The sequence below is a fragment of the Oncorhynchus kisutch genome, linkage group LG2, assembly GCF_002021735.2.
Source record: "Oncorhynchus kisutch isolate 150728-3 linkage group LG2, Okis_V2, whole genome shotgun sequence".
Lineage (NCBI taxonomy): Eukaryota > Metazoa > Chordata > Actinopteri > Salmoniformes > Salmonidae > Oncorhynchus > Oncorhynchus kisutch.
In genome coordinates this window covers 8,220,086-8,235,995 of record NC_034175.2, presented here as the reverse complement: position 1 = coordinate 8,235,995, position 15,910 = coordinate 8,220,086, and the positions used below count along the sequence as shown (strand labels likewise).

At 45.1% G+C, this 15,910-nt stretch overlaps 1 protein-coding gene across 4 annotated transcripts in view; it reads left to right on the top strand.

The window, feature by feature from the left end:
- The window catches only part of LOC109900811 (cell adhesion molecule 4), a 101,885-nt gene that overhangs the window by 337 nt on the left and 85,638 nt on the right, over positions 1-15,910 (top strand). The window lies entirely within an intron of this gene.

Genomic DNA, 15,910 nt, shown 5'->3' with positions numbered 1-15,910 from the left:
TCTGCTCGTAAAGAAAGACCTCATACTTTCTGTAGGGACTTGCCCTGACCTTTTGTTGAATATTCAAGTTAAAAGGAGTGCGTGACAACCTGAACGCTAAATATGCACCGCAGGCTTTTTCGTCCTGTAAATGGGATATTTTGTCAGTGGATAGGACTGCGCGCTGCCTGCCTGGGACAGTGGTGATTGTGTATGTGTGATTACGCGCCTCCTGCGGTCTTCTGTGAAGCTTTCTAAGCCCGATGTGGTCAGTATCTCATTGAACACACATCGTTGATGTTTAACCTACACATCGATATATTGATGCTACATGGTAGCATAGTTTATTTTCTGTGTTTGGACAGGTTGTATTATACGCAAACATGCATTGTTACGACCCCATATTGAAAACCAAAAGTAAACATATATTGCCACCATCGTACCTTCTGGCCAGTGTTCTGATATGATATTGAATTGTACATTACATCGCCATCATACTCATAACCTATACGTCTTCCACTTCATCATTTGTATCGACAGAACATAGTTGGGATACACATACCGGGGTGTCGCTAGATATACGACGGTGCACGTCATGCGCATAGGCTATGTAACCGCACAGTGTGAATATCGATTCAGCCACATGCCTGCTCATGACAAATACCGCAGCAGAGCAGAGAAGCCCACTACTACCACACATTCTCTGTCCAGTCAGTCATTGATGACAGCGTCCTCGGCCAGAGTCATTTTGCTTGCCTGGGTTCTGGGAACAGACCAGTATCCCTAGCCTCATGTGTTCGTCTGATAGATTACTACTGATTTCCTGACATTCTCCACATCATGTGTTCTGGAACTTTTGAGTTCTCAACACCTTATCAGCTGGTCTGATATCTATAAATGTTGTATTGCAGAATGATCAGGCACCCTTAGGCAGTGCTGGAGGCTACTATTGTCCTCTCTCCCTTGTATGTCTGTGTGCCTAGGGATAGTCCCAACCTGTTCCCTTCTGTTCCCATAGGGACAGCCTATTTCATGCTCACCATCCCATGAGAAGTGCATGTGCTGCACACTGGAGATATGGATTAATGTGACATCTCCAAGACAACTTGCTCTTTTTACTGCATGGCTTTGGTTTCGCCATCTGTTTGTATCCGAGAGGAATTGCTTTAGCTCAGCTTGCATCAATGTTTATTAGAATGAATTACAATTCTCATGATTCTAACACAGGAATTAGAAGTGGGTTGTGTGGATAGTCTTGTTTTATAGGTTCCCATATAGTACCCATTAGCTATTACTAAGTTATATTACGCTGTAGTGTAGGCTGATGTCTTTATATTCAGTAATATTGATTATGCTTCTAGCAAGGCAGTGAATGGGTTAAGATCTTGCTTCCATACTGTGTGTATTGTCACAGAGTGGTGCTGTGCCTGCCGATGATGTCTACTGTTGGGGAAACAGGAGTCTTTCCTCCGTACCCCTATGTGTGTATTCCACAGCTATTGCTCTATAGCCAAGAGAGGGAGAGAGGGAATGATGTTATATGCATGAGTGTGTTACTGTATGTGCATGTATCCTTTACTGGAGTAAGAGAGAAAGGTGTTTGTGCTGCTTACTGTGCAGGGTTTTGTCAGAGCTGCAGGCTGCCTTGGCTGGGGCCTGGTTGGTGATCACTGTCATTAATCAAGCCAGTGACAGGGCTGGGGGGATGGGGAGTCAGCCGAGGGGAGTAAGGAATCATGACGTAACGTGGTTGAGTTTATGGGGAGCTGGAATGGGGTAGGGAGATGGAGGAGAGCGAAAGAAAGAGGGCGTTGGGGGGGGGAAAGGAGGAGAGGCAGAGCTGCAGTGAGGAGATGGAGCTGGAGTGATGGCTGGTTTTCCAACACCCCTTCATCATGCAAATCAGGATGGAAATCAGGAAAACTAATTTAGACAGGAGGTGGAGGAATGGAGACGAGGGGAAGGGAGAAAAGGAGAGGCCCTCTGACAATGGCAGAGAGAGAGATGGATGGATTGATTGGATGGATGGAGAGGCAAGAGTGATGTAAAGACAGGGAGGCAGCCAGAGATGGCTACCTAAGAGGAAGAGAAGTAGAGGAACAGAAAGCGATGGAGAGAAGTGGGGGGGGGAAGAAAAAAAAGAAGCAAAGCAGAGGCAAGGAGGACTTCACAGCGCGTGTCTGCTGGGCAAGCCTGAGGGACACGCACACACTGAGAGGTGTGTGTGTGTGTGTGTGTGAGATCCACTACAGCTGCAGGCAAAACTGCCAGACCAAATCACATTTTATTTCTCACAGTTACAGTGAAATGCTTACTTACAAACCCTTAACCAACAATGCAGTTTTAAGAAAAATACCTATAAAAGTATCAAATAATTAAGGAGCAGCAGTAAAAAGATCAATAGCTTGGCTATATGCAAGGAGTACCGGTACAGAGTCAATGTACGGGGGCTCTGGTTAGTCTAGGTAATTGAGATAATATATACAGTTGAAGTCGGAAGTTTACATACAACTTATCCAAATACATTTCAACTCAGTTTTTCACAATTCTTGACATTTAATCCCAGTAAATATTTCCTGTCTTAGGTCAGTTAGGATCACCACTTTATTTTAAGAATGTGAAATGTCAGAATAATAGTAGAGAATTATTTATTTAAGCTTTTATTTCTTTCACATTCCCAGTGGGTCAGAAGTTTACATACACTCAATTAGTATTGGGTAGCATTGCCTTTAAATTGTTTAACTTGGGTCGTTTTGGGTAGCCGTCCACAAGCTTCCCACAATACGTTGGGTGAATTTTGGTCCATTCATCCTGACAGAGCTGGTGTAACTGAGTCAGGTTTGTAGACTTCCTAACTCGCACACGCCTTTTCAGTTCTGCCCACATATTTTCTTTAGGATTGAGGTCAGGGCTTTGTGATGGCCACTCCAATACCTTGACTTTGTTGTCCTTAAACCCTTTTGCCACAACTTTGGAAGTATGCTTGAGGTCATTGTCCATTTGGAAGACCCATTTGCGACCAAGCTTTAACTTCCCAACTGATGTCTTGAGATGTTGCTTCAGTATATCCCATATAATTCTCCTTATGAAACCATCTATTTTGTGAAGTGCACCGGTCCCTTCTGCAGAAAACCACCCACACAACATCATGATGCCACCCAAGTGCTCCACGGTTGGGATGGTGTTCTTCGGCTTGCAAGCCCCCCCTTTTTCCTCCAAACATAACGATGGTCATAATGGCCAAACAGTTCTATTTTTGTTTCATCAGACCAGAGGACATTTCTCCAAAAAGTATGATCTTTGTCCCCTTGTGCAGTTGCAAACCGTGGTCTGGCTTTTTTATGACTGCTTTGGAGCAGTGGCTTCTTCCTTGCTGAGCGGCCTTTCAGCTTATGTCGATGTAGGACTCGTTTTACTGTGGATATAGATACTTTTGTACCTGTTTCCTCCAGCATCTTCACAAGGTCCTTTGCTGTTGTTCTGGGATTGATTTTCACTTTTCGCACCAAAGTATGTTCATCTCTAGGAGACAGAACATGTCTCCTTCCTGAGTGGTATGATGGCTGCGTGGTCCTATGGTGTTTATACTTGCGTACTATTGTTTGTACAGATGAATGTGGTACCTTCAGGCATTTGGAAATTGCTCCCAAGGATGAACCAGACTTGTGGAGGTCTACAATTTTTTTTCTTCTGAGGTCTTGGCTGATTTCTTTTGATTTTCCCATGATGTCAAGAAAAGAGGCAATGAGTTTGAAGGTAAGCCTTGAAATAGATCCAATGGTACACCTCCAATTGACTCAAATGATGTCAATTAGCCTATCAGAAGCTTCTAAAGCCATGGCATAATTTTCTGGAATTTTCCAAGCTGTCAACTTAGTTGGCACAGTCAACAAGCTGTCAACTTAGACAGGCACAGTCAACTTAGTGTATGTAAACTTCTGACCCACTGGAGTTGTGATACAGTGAATTATAAGTGAAATAATCTGTCTGTAAACAATTGTTGGAAAAATGACTTGTCATGCACAAAGTAGATGTCCTAACCTAACCGAGTTTGTTAACAAGAAATTTGTGGAGTGGTTGAAAAACGAGTTTTAATGACTCCAACCTAAGTGTATGTAAACTTCCGACTTCAACTGTACATGTAGGTAAAGTTATTTAAGTGACTTATGCATAGATAATAACAGAGAGTGGCAGCAGTGTAAAAGAGGGGGGGGGGGGGGCAATGCAAATAGTTCAGGTGGCCATTTAATTTGATGTTCAGTAGTCTTATGGCTTGGGGTTAGAAGCTGTTAAGAAGCCATTTTGACCTAGACTTGGCACTCTGGTACCGCTTGCCGTGCGGTAGCAGAGAGAACAGTATATGACTAGGGTGGCGGGAGTCATTGACACATTTTAGGACCTTCCTCTGACACCGCCTGGTATAGAGGTCCTGGATGGCAGGAAGCTTGGTGCCAGTGATGTACTGAGCCGTACGCATTACCTTCTGTAGTGTCTTGCAGTCGGAGGCCGAGCAGTTGCCATACTGCAGAGCTCCTAATACTGCGAATTCCACATCTGGTGCTACCAGCACCACTACCACCACACTGCACCCCAGCCAGTCTGTTGTTACTGCTGCTCCTATCACCTCTGGGCATTTAATCACCTCCATTTGTTTATGTGACTGCGTGTAATGAGAGTCATCCGTTTGAGACCCTTGTCATCATGCATCTGGGCCATGGATCTGCTAAAGGCGCTGGCGGTTGAAAAAACGGCAGCAATTGGATGGACTCGGGGGGAGAAGATTTGAATACCAATTATCGTCGGTGTGCACACGTACACATCCACATGCACCGAGTATAAATCAATGTCGGTGTGAGTCACCATCTTATTCTGCCTTAAACACACTAACATATAGGGAAGCAGGCATGTACACATACACACACTTCAGAGGACAGCTGACACAGTTTGATCAGGTTACTCTCTAATGCAAGAAGATGAGTGATTACGCAAGATGCTCTGTCAGCCAGAGTCATTTTTCTTTTTGCTTGTCAGGCATAGTTTGCATCATGTCAGAGTAGGATTCACTTGGGCGTTCTTCTAGATTACGCCGGAATCACTAGTTCAGCTCACCACTTTGTTCTTTAATGTGTCGAAGAAGTCTTCAGCGTAGAGGCCAAGATATTATCCTTTGATCCAAACTTTTGAGGATAATTCTACTCCAAATAAAATAAAGTTGTTGACAATTGAATTAAAATAGTGGGGCGTCCTCCCCTTCTTGCACGCGTGCCACAATAAAGATCTTGAGTGATGCCAATGTTGGAATTTCTGTTTAGTACATCCTTATTTCATGATTCCTCGCTAGTGGGACTACATTATGGGAAAATGAAACGTTTGCATACGGTGCTGGCGTGCCCGTCAAGTCAACATGATTGGGGCGATACTCAGGTTTGTTTGTATTCAGCCTGGCATGGCAGTATCACAGCAGTTTGATCAGCTGATTTAGTTTAAAGGCTATCTGCTGTCAAAACAGAAGCTCTGTCTTCTGCACTACGGAACACTGAAGGGATCAAGTCATAAACAAATTTGAGTGTGTCGCTTTTCACAAAGTCACAACGGTGAACGAGAGAGAGAGTGAGTTACGGAGCGTAACGTGGGTGAGTTTTATTCTTCCCTCCTTTTGTTTTATGGTTCCATTACTCATGGATTGAAGATTTCCTAGCTGACTGTTTAGTGCAGGTGATGCATTTTACTGCAATGATTCTCTCATTTCCAACTAGCCCACCGTCTCATCCATAACAATGGAAATATGGGCAAATATCTCACGTCCTAAGTATATTCCTCTTAGTCTTTTCCTCTACACACTGATTTGAAAACACAGGATATGTGAAAGCAACATGGTAGAAGCCCATCAGGAATGTCTAGCTCATCAATGTCAGTGCAGACTGCAGAGGGAGGGAAGGAGAGGAAGAGAGGAAGCCACTTTGAGAGTATTGAGATGACTTGGCCTCTATCAGACTTGGCCGTCAGTCACATGCCATAGTTCACTTCCTGTTTACTACTTACAGTAGCTGATCTGTCCTCAGTGAGAAGTTGATATGAATATATTGTGGACACTGGCATCGGAAATGCCGAAGGCAACCATGTTGATGATTTTAGTCATATCTAATTTATTTGTTTATTTTTAAGTCCAGTAAATAAATAAAAAATCAGGAAAAAATATATATTGACTTGATTGTTTAAAGTGGAAGTTAATTTAGAATAATTGACCTCTCCTCAGAGAGTGCTAAACATGCTAATAATAACAGTGATTTACCTAAGCTGTCCTTCTGACATGTCTATGTCTGAGTAATTGGCTTTCCACCAACTTCTCTGGGAAGATGTAATGGTGAAGAGATGTCAAGGACATCCTTATTGTCTGGCTCCTCAGCCTGTCAATCAATCTGTTGTTTAATCTCCCACCCAGTGCCTGCTCTTCTCAGCTCCTTGGTCAGTAAACTGACAGCCTTTTCTCATGTCCCTCTGTGTGTTCTGACCTTCTGTCTCTTGGGCCGGGGCTCTTTATGTTCCTTACCTCTGTCTATCTGTTTGTTTTGCTGTTGAGACTGTGAAATCAGAGCATCGATTCCCACTTCACCATCGCTTGGCCATCGGTGTAGTATCGGTGCTACTGCTGTGTGTTCTTTGTGCGCCACACTCTTATGTGAAGGACCTCGGAATTGAATTCAACAATAGCAAGAAACAGGGACAATGAGAGAACTAGGGAGAGGGAGTGGGAAAGAGAGCGAGAGAGAGGAAGAGCGAGAAACGGGGCTAAAGAGAAACAGGATATAGATCTTGAAGAAGGGGAAGTCACAAAGGTTAATGTTCCTTCCTACTGAGGACACTGTTGCCATGACTCTGGGTAAACACCGCCCCCCGCGCTTGTTTAACACCCTGTTCCACCCTGCTGACACCTGTCTCCGTGACTCCTGGATGGCCTGGCACTAACACGGCGGGATGGAGGGCCCCTGGTAACACTGTAACCACAGGGATTATACCCACTCAGACGGCGTTAGAGCCCTCGCCAGCCTTGATTGGATGATAGGAGCTGATTGAACTGAAAGGCCACCCATCTCAAATTGGAGTGTTGGAACTTGGGCGGTGCTTGAGCGCCGGAGCTAATACATGCCTCTCATTGTTTGACGAGGATGAAGAGGGAGACAGACAGAAGCACTCCCACACAGACACACACACACACACACACACTTCAAATCACCTGCGATGAGTGGCTAACCATCTTACATTGGAGTGTAAGGCACAACAGTGTAATGGGGAAAATACTGTCTCCCATCGTTAGCTCATGATGAGTAGAGTCTTGAGTACAGATTCTGAATGGGCTATATGAGGGGTTCCTCCAGGGTCAGGGGGATGAGAGACACAGAGATTAGCCCAGGTGAGGCTTCCTCAGCAGGGCATGACACGCAGACCAGTCCCCCTGGAGTCTGGCTCTGTTGGAGGTGGTTTTTACTGAGCAGAGAGGGTGATTGGAGAAGAGAGGATAGAGAGGAGGGTGTATATTGCTGCTTGCTGGGCCTGGGAAAGAGGGAAGCTGGGAAAGGAGGGAAGGAACCCTGAGCGTACGTCACAGACCAGTGGAGCGGACCGGCTGAGAGTCGGGGTGAGAGAAGGAGAGAGGAGTCCAACAAACGACTGAATGATTGCAGGATTTGGAGTTGAAGATGGAAGGGTGGAGACAAGGGAGATGAATCTGTCTGTGCAGAGCCTTTTTATTTCTACCTTTATTTTACTAGTCAGTTAAGAACAAATTCTTATTTACAATGACAGCCTACCAAAAGGCAAAAAAGCCTCCCGTTGGGATTAAAAATAAATTAAATAAAAATATAGGACAAAACACACATCACGACAAGAGAGACAACACACCACGTAAAGAGAGACCTAAGACGACAACATAGCATGGCAGCAACACATGACAACATAGCATGGCGACAACATAGCATGGCAGCAACATGGTAGCAGCACAAAACAGGGTATAAACATTATTGGGCACAGACAGCAGCACAAAGGGCAAGAAGGTAGAGACGCAAAGCAGCCACAACTGTCAGTAAGAGTGTCCATAATTGAGTCTTTGAATGAAGAGATGGAGATAAAACTGTCCAGTTTGAGCGTTTGTTGCAGCTCGTTCCAGTTGCTAGCTGCAGTGAACTGAGAAGAGGAGTGACTCAGGGATGTGTGTGCTTTGGGGACCTTTAACAGAATGTGACTGGAAGAATGGGTGTTGTATGTGGAGGATGAGGGCTGCAGTAGATATCTCAGATAGGGGGGAGTGAGGCCTAAGAGGGTTTTATAAATAAGCAACAACCAGTGGGTCTTGCGGCAGGTATACAGAGATGACCAGTTTACAGAAGACTATAGAGTGCAGTGAAGTGACTTATAACGAGCATTGGTGGCAAATCTGATGTCCAAATGGTAAAGAACATCTAGTTGCTAGAAAGCTGGAGGAAGAGAAGAAGAAAGAGGGGGAGAAGAAATTCAAGGGAGAGATTAAGAACAGAGGTGTGACCACAGGCAATGTACAGAGATCCAAGGCGGCAGAGTGGAAAGAGGAGTGGGAGAGAGACACGATGGCCATGTAGAGAGGAGTGGGTGCTGTGTAGGTGAACACAACAGACTACGCAGAGAAGAGGTCATGATCGATAAGCTCATTCTATACATACACACACACACACACACAATGATATACACTGTCTGTCATTCTCTCAGGTCGCTATGCTCCCACTAACATAGTGTGTAGAACAGCACAGTAGTACTCAGCTTTCAGTATTAACCCCCCCACCCCCCTCTTCAAATTACTGAGATTTCCTCTTGAAATGACCTTCTCAGAAACCCCCCTGAATCCCCTCTGTAAAATACAGACACACACACACAGCCATTCAGCAGCTTGCCATTTACCAGGACTTCTCATTTTTAATAATGGGACATCTTGATGAGCCCTGGAAATGTCCAGTCTTTCTCTCTCTTAAAGAACGACTGCCTTTCAAAGATATTTGTTGCTTTTTAAAACGGCCTATGTGTCCCTGATATGAATCAGAAACAGTTATTCTAATGTCAAAGATGACTACAAAGTGTAAATAGGATAATTTTGGTCATAATGGCGTCTCGTCTAAAACAGAGCATTGGTGCGTCACAACATGTAAATGAAGGTTGGGTTTTGGTTTGACAATGTCTGTTTTCTCACTGACATGGGGTGAACAGCTGTGGTGATCTCTCTCTATCCAATAGCAGAGACAGTGAGACAGACCTGCCCAGCAGCTCTGACTTTGTTTACATAAGACAACCCGTCTCACATTTTTTTACTTGAGAAATACTGCACCAAATGCCTTAGTTAGATGTAAAATTGCACAATGAAAACATCCACTGAAAAAACATAAAAATGAAGATCTCTTGCGTTCTCTTAGATTCATTCTGGGGATTTTTAAGGAAGTGAAATAGGCTTCTGTGTCTACAGTGTCTCATGGGGGACAAACATCATTAACCAAAAGTGGAATCGGACAGGAAACAACTCCATGACTGAAATCTCATTTTTCTAATGAGCAACAGAAAAACACGTGCCAATCGGCGTGTTCAGTCATTCTTGAAGGGAAATCAGACTAACGTTTTTAGATCAACACAACAAGTTTGAAAAGGTCTGCGATGAGGTCACCATCTTAGAACGTCTCCCAATGCCCCCGTCTCAGTGCAGACTCATATCTACTGCGAATATGCCTGTTGGCTGCGGTTGTTTTTTTAGGACTTTTTAGGACTTAGGACTGTCATGGCTGGCTGAAGGACTGGACCAAAGTGCAGCATGGTAAGCGTACATTTTCTATTTATTCAAAAATGACACCAACAAAACGACGAACAAAAACCAAACCGTGACGCTTTAGGCTATGTGCCCTGAACAAAGACAAAGTTAACTTCCCACAAAACAGGTGGGGGGGAAAAGGGTACCTAAGTATGGTTCTCAATCAGAGACAACAATAGACAGCTGTCCCTGATTGAGAACCACACCTGGCCAAACACATAGAAATAGAAAATCATAGAACATAGACTGCCCACCCAAATCACACCCTGACCAAACCAAAATAGAGACATAAAACGCTCTCTACGGTCAGGGCGTGACAGAAACATTGATTTTCCAGACTGATTATGTTCCTTATTCAGGCCAGCTAATTAGGATAATGGCGATAATGAGTTGTTTGGCTCCTATGTGTGTTTGAAGTGGGGGAGTTGCAGAAGAAAGTTTCTCAGTGGGCTTGTCATTATTAGCTGGTACCAACAGTGATGCTTTGTTTATCTGAGCCGTCCCATATGCTCTTTCAACAACAAGCATGTCTGTTGATTGCTAGATTCAGTGAAAAGGATAACTGCTGCCACCAGATCAAATACACAAGATTGAGCAATATGGTTCTGGAGGGAGGCCAGATAATTGTTGACTAGTGCTGAGCCGATTAATCGAAATGTCCGTTTTTTTAACATTTTTTTATTAACAGCAAATTGATAATAAAGTCATCAAATAAAACAAATGTAATATACACAACCACAGAAATATTTTAGTAAAGTAATGTGAATAAATGATGGTTAGTAAGTGATAATCATGGGACGTGTATTAATTGTTAGATCCTGTGTTATAGCAATCAACCCAAATAATCAAAACCGAAAACTGTTATATTTTTTAAATAATTGAACCGAAACCAAACCGACCTCAAAAAGCACTAATTCCTCAGTACTATTGTTGACCCACACCACTGGAATCTCTCTACAGTAACATCGCTCTTAATCGCAGGAATCACACCCAACTCTCTCTCTCAGCCTGAGACAACAGCTTTAGTGTCAGGAGTGAGCTTTGTTCCGCTTCATTAGTAAACCGTAAACCAATTAGGGGCAATTAATTACCAGGACATGAAAACAATCCTCGAAAAGTTCGCCACACTTAAAGACCCCTAAGCGTTCCAGAGGAAAGAGAGGGGAGAGGGAGAGACTCCAGTGAGGTGCTAAATGTCGCTGTGGGGAAATGTATCGAGATGATTTGCAGGGCTTTTTACAGATTCATAAGATCATCAATTCATGCAGTCCTTTCGATGAGAAAACAAAGCGGGGCGGGCCACCTGCGCAGAGGGAAGAAAGGATCTCTGGCTCCGATGGGAAGAAAGGATCTCTGGCTCCGATGGGAAGAAAGGATCTCTGGCTCCGATGGGAAGAAAGGATCTCTGGCTCCGATGGGAAGAAAGGATCTCTGGCTCCGATGGGAAGAAAGGATCTCTGGCTCCGATGGGAAGAAAGGATCTCTGGCTCCGATGGGAAGAAAGGATCTCTGGCTCCGATGGGAAGAAAGGATCTCTGGCTCCGATGGGAAGAAAGGATCTCTGGCTCCGATGGGAAGAAAGGATCTCTGGCTCCGATGGGAAGAAAGGATCTCTGGCTCCGATGGGAAGAAAGGATCTCTGGCTCCGATGGGAAGAAAGGATCTCTGGCTCCGATGGGAAGAAAGGATCTCTGGCTCCGATGGGAAGAAAGGATCTCTGGCTCCGATGGGAAGAAAGGATCTCTGGCTCCGATGGGAAGAAAGGATCTCTGGCTCCGATGGGAAGAAAGGATCTCTGGCTCCGATGGGAAGAAAGGATCTCTGGCTCCGATGGGAAGAAAGGATCTCTGGCTCCGATGGGAAGAAAGGATCTCTGGCTCCGATGGGAAGAAAGGATCTCTGGCTCCGATGGGAAGAAAGGATCTCTGGCTCCGATGGGAAGAAAGGATCTCTGGCTCCGATGGGAAGAAAGGATCTCTGGCTCCGATGGGAAGAAAGGATCTCTGGCTCCGATGGGAAGAAAGGATCTCTGGCTCCGATGGGAAGAAAGGATCTCTGGCTCCGATGGGAAGAACGGATCTCTGGCTCCGATGGGAAGAAAGGATCTCTGGCTCCGATGGGAAGAAAGGATCTCTGGCTCCGATGGGAAGAAAGGATCTCTGGCTCCGATGGGAAGAAAGGATCTCTGGCTCCGATGGGAAGAAAGGATCTCTGGCTCACAGTGGAACTCTCCTTTTTTAAAGGGAGAGACTGTTACGCTCTGAGATGTGTGGCCGGAGCTAAGAAAACAGCCAAGCACCAGCGACCTTGAAGACGGGTTGGTGCTTGTTGAGTTTATAGCTCTGTCTCTAAGAGGTCGTTTGTCAGGATGGTTAGAAGGTGATAAGCAGGTAGAGCTGGATTCACCTGATTTCAGTGAGTGTGATGTGCTGTTCTCTGGGCTCTCTGTAGTTTACAGCGGTGCATGGGGCGATAGATGTACCGCTGCCTGGCTCTGTGGCTAGATGCAGCCTCTCGGAGACGGTCCAGATGCTGATATCTCCATGTTCATCTGAGAGGGTATAATGTTATCAGAGGCTGCAGATGGGCCTATCCCTGGCCTCTCTCTCTCTCTGTCTGGCAGAACAGGACAGGACAGTCACACAGCCTAACAGCCAGGCAGCCAGGGATATTGAGGTGATTTGACAGAGAGGACCCAGATATGAACGTTAGTCAACACAGCCAGAACCACAGGCAGAACATTGGAACGGTTGCCTACTCTGCCTTGTTGGGGAAATGGAAAATGAAAATAAACAGGATTGTTGTGGCCAATGGATTTCGATGGAAAGAGTCCACGAAGGGACTGGTATTCTAGTTGGTATTCATGTCTGTTCCATGGATACGTCTTGTTATAGGCCTGTTATGTGTACTGGTCTCCGCTCTCCACAAAGCACTCAGTTTGAAACAATGCAATGCCCCTGTATTTATTGTCAAATGGATAGTGGATAGTGTCTGCCTCAAAATGTCCTCCTGTGACCTTTCAGTTGATCAGATCATGTAGAAGTCCCTCCACTATGTCTGGCCTACTTTTATATGCAATTCCATGGCTTGGGGAGATGGATTTGCGTGGTGTTGAGGGAAAACTGATTTATGGGCTTATACAGAAAATTAAAAACAAACATAAAACATTGGTTATCTAAAAACCAGGTTGATCCCGAAAGATGGGTGATGGATAAATCATTTAGCAGTGTGGCAGGAAATGTGGAGGACACACACTCTCCTGGGGAGACCTTGGATTTTGCAGAGGAATTTACTTGCACAGTTCAAATGTCAGGCCACATACTGGCCTTTTCTGAGGAGCTTCTAAGGATGATGTATCAGACGGGAGGAACACACCTGGTGCAGCTCGACATTGTACTTAAACCCATCTTCTTTCTCTCTGTTTTCCTTGTAGCTTGGCATACCTTTCTCTCTGTTTTCCTTGTAGCTTGGCATACCTTTCTCTATTTTCCTTGTAGCTTGGCATCCCTTTCTCTCTGTTTTCCTTGTAGCTTGTCATACCTTTCTCTCTTTTTTCCTTGTAGCTTGGCATACCTTTCTCTCTTTTTTCCTTGTAGCTTGGCATACCTTTCTCTCTGTTTTCCTTGTAGCTTGGCATACCTTTCGCTCTGTTTTCCTTGTAGCTTGGCATACCTTTCTCTCTGTTTTCCTTGTAGCTTGGCATACCTTTCTCTCTGTTTTCCTTGTAGCTTTGCATACCTTTCTCTCTGTTTTCCTTGTAGCTTTGCATACCTTTCTCTCTGTTTTCCTTGTAGCTTGGCATACCTTTCTCTGTTTTCCTTGTAGCTTGGCATACCTTTCTCTCTGTTTTCCTTGTAGCTTGGCATACCTTTCTCTCTGTTTCCTTGTAGCTTGGCATACCTTTCGCTCTGTTTTCCTTGTAGCTTGGCATACCTTTCGCTCTGTTTTCCTTGTAGCTTGGCATACCTTTCGCTCTGTTTTCCTTGTAGCTTGGCATACCTTTCGCTCTGTTTCCTTGTAGCTTGGCATACCTTTCGCTCTGTTTTCCTTGTAGCTTGGCATACCTTTCGCTCTGTTTTCCTTGTAGCTTGGCATCCGTTTCTCTCTTTTCCTTGTAGCTTGGCATACCTTTCTCTCTGTTTTCCTTGTAGCTTGGCATACCTTTCTCTCTGTTTTCCTTGTAGCTTGGCATACCTTTCGCTCTGTTTTCCTTGTAGCTTGGCATACCTTTCGCTCTGTTTTCCTTGTAGCTTGGCATACCTTTCGCTCTGTTTTCCTTGTAGCTTGGCATACCTTTTGCTCTGTTTTCCTTGTAGCTTGGCATACCTTCGCTCTGTTTTCCTTGTAGCTTGGCATACCTTTCGGCTCTGTTTTTCCTTGTAGCTTGGCATACCTTTCGCTCTGTTTTCCTTGTAGCTTGGCATACCTTTCGCTCTGTTTTCCTTGTAGCTTGGCAATACCTTTCGCTCTGTTTTCCTTGTAGCTTGGCATACCTTTCGCTCTGTTTTCCTTGTAGCTTGGCATACCTTTCTCTCTGTTTTCCTTGTAGCTTGGCATACCTTTCTCTCTGTTTTCCTTGTAGCTTGGCATACCTTTCGCTCTGTTTTCCTGTAGCTTGGCATCCCTTTCGCTCTGTTTCCTTGTAGCTTGGCATACCTTTCGCTCTGTTTTCCTTGTAGCTTGGCATACCTTTCGCTCTGTTTTCCTTGTAGCTTGGCATACCTTTCGCTCTGTTTTCCTTGTAGCTTGGCATACCTTTCGCTCTGTTTCCTTGTAGCTTGGCATACTTTCGCTCTGTTTTTCCTTGTAGCTTGGCATACCTTTCGCTCTGTTTTCCTTGTAGCTTGGCATAGCCTTTCGCTCTGTTTTCCTTGTAGCTTGGCAATACCTTTCGCTCTGTTTTCCTTGTAGCTTGGCATCCCTTTCGCTCTGTTTTCCTTGTAGCTTGGCATAACCTTTCGCTCTGTTTTCCTTGTAGCTTGGCATACCTTTCGCTCTGTTTTCCTTGTAGCTTGCATACCTTTCGCTCTGTTTTCCTTGTAGCTTGGCATACCTTTCGCTCTGTTTTCCCTTGTAGCTTGGCATACCCTTTCTCGTTGTCCCCGTTCAGAACCTGTTTCTCTCTTTTCATGTCTTTTCTTTTTTCATTTACATGAATCCTCTGTCTTTATGACCCCTCTCTCTTTTTTCCCTCTGTCATTGTTTCAATGTCCCCATCTCTCTCTCTCTCTCCTCTCTCTCTCTCTCTCTCTTTCTCTCAAACACACACACACACACTCCCACCCCAGAGTGGTGAAGGCCCAGAAGTGATTAAGTGGTATTGTGTGTACTCACCACAGACCGTCAATAGCTTTTATTGCCATCTCTCTATCCCCTCCCCTTGTCAGTCCATCTCCATCCCAGCAGTATTTAGCAGCTGCACAATGGTTGAATCAGAGCCGGGCGCGATCGGCAGGATACAGGCTCCTCAGTTAAAAGGGAATGAGGGAGGGAAGGAGGGCAGACAGATTTCTGCAGGAGGGGACGTTTGCTACCCTCGGCAGCCCCACGGTTTGGGGATTGATCTCTTGGCCGTCTATCCTCCATCGTCTCCCCGATCTCTCCCCACGCCACGCTGTGTCTCCCTCCTCCCCTCTCTGATTCTGACCCCAGGATACAGGGATGTGATGGCCAGGTCTGTTGGGAAGGTTAGACTGGGCCCAGGTGGCCAGCATCAATGCCTGTGGTATTGCTTTCTCTCCTCATTTGAATAGAGAAAATGTGTTTTCTCCCCTGTGCAGCCCTCTTGTCTTTTCCCTGTCTATGTTATGGTTTTATTTTGGACCTCTCTCTCCCTGTTTTCTCTCTCTCCCTCTCGTTTCTCTCTCCCCTCTCCTGTTTCTCTCTCCTCCTCTGTTTCTCTCCGCTCCTGTTGCTCTCTGTTTCTCTCTCTACTCTCCACTCTGTTTTTCGCCTCTCCCTCTCTGTTTCTCTCTTCTCTCGCTCTCTGTTGCTCTCCTGTTGCTCTCTTTTTCTCTCTCCCTCTTTTTCTCTCTCCTCTCCCTCTGGTTCTCTCTCCATCTTTTTCTCTCTCTTCTCTCCCGCTCCCTCTGTATTCTCTCTCCCTCTGTT